Below are 1,153 nucleotides of genomic sequence, written 5' to 3' on the forward strand. Positions count from 1 at the left end.
TGTGTGACCCTAGGCAAGTCACTTAACCCTGTTTGCCTTCGTTTCCTCATCTGTAAATGAGGAGAGGGCAAACTACTTTAGTATCTTTGCCCAAAAAACCTCAAATGGGGCTATGAAGAATCAGACACAACTGAAACGATTGAACAGTAACAAATTTCTGTTCTACAGGGCCTCCCTGGTTCCTGTATATTCCTTTGGGGAGAATGACATCTTCACACAAGCATCATTTACGATAGGGTCCTGGCAGAGGGCTTTGCAGGGAGCCTTAAAGAGATTTACGGGCTTTGCTCCCTGCATATTCTGGGGCTGTGGTCTCTTCTTTCCCTGGGAGCTGTTACCCTTCCCTGTGCCTATTACTACTGTTGGTGAGTTGGTTTTCCTCTAAAGTTGTTTGTTCTGGGTATGACGGTCACCTCTTCTGGGTTGCCTTTTAACCCACAAACCTTTTTTCCCCTTTAGTGGGCCGCCCCATCCCAGTGCCCCATCGTCCGAATCCCAGCCAAGAGGAGGTTGGCTGGTACCACAGGCTCTACATAGGGCCATAGAACAGATGTTTGAGGAACACAAAGAAAACTATGGAGTCTCTCCTTCTACCCATCTCACTTTTGTCTAAGGCACTACCCTTGTGTCACCACCACCCACTACCCCAGCTCTATACATTTCCCTATCCTAGCCCCAGCTCTTTGCAGTACCAACAGGTGTGACCCTCAGAAGTGGATTGAGACCTGCCCTCGCTTGGAAAACATGCCTTCTCCCTCTAATAAATAGTCTTCCCTCTCCAGCCCTCTTCCCTCACTCTGGTCACATGGAAGAATAAGTCAAGTATGAAATGAGCACCTACTATGTTACTACTCTAGCTGTGATTGGCATAGATAGAACACAGAAATACCATCTACCCAGGAGCTAAGAAGCAATTAGAAAGCTCTATATAAAATGGTGTGAAATTGAGTGCTAGACTGTGGGGGATCAGTAAAGATTAGAACCCTCAGGAAAGCCTTGTAAGATGTGGGACCTAAGCTGGATTTTGAAGGAGTTAGATAAGTAGAATCTGGCTATTCAGAGACCTTCCAAGATTTAGGTGGGGCTGGGGTAGAGGGAGGATGGGAAAAATATAAATCTTTATTGGCTGTATCGGGAACTTTGTTAGCTAAGG

General features: G+C 46.2%; 1 pseudogene; it reads left to right on the forward strand.

Annotated features, from left to right (window-relative positions):
* Positions 1 to 796, forward strand: part of LOC114031177 — a 3,055-nt pseudogene extending 2,259 nt beyond the window's left edge.
* Positions 797 to 1,153: the final 357 nt, after the last annotated feature.

The sequence above is a fragment of the Vombatus ursinus genome, unplaced genomic scaffold (genome assembly GCF_900497805.2).
Source record: "Vombatus ursinus unplaced genomic scaffold, bare-nosed wombat genome assembly UNPS02015096.1, whole genome shotgun sequence".
Classification (NCBI taxonomy): domain Eukaryota; kingdom Metazoa; phylum Chordata; class Mammalia; order Diprotodontia; family Vombatidae; genus Vombatus; species Vombatus ursinus.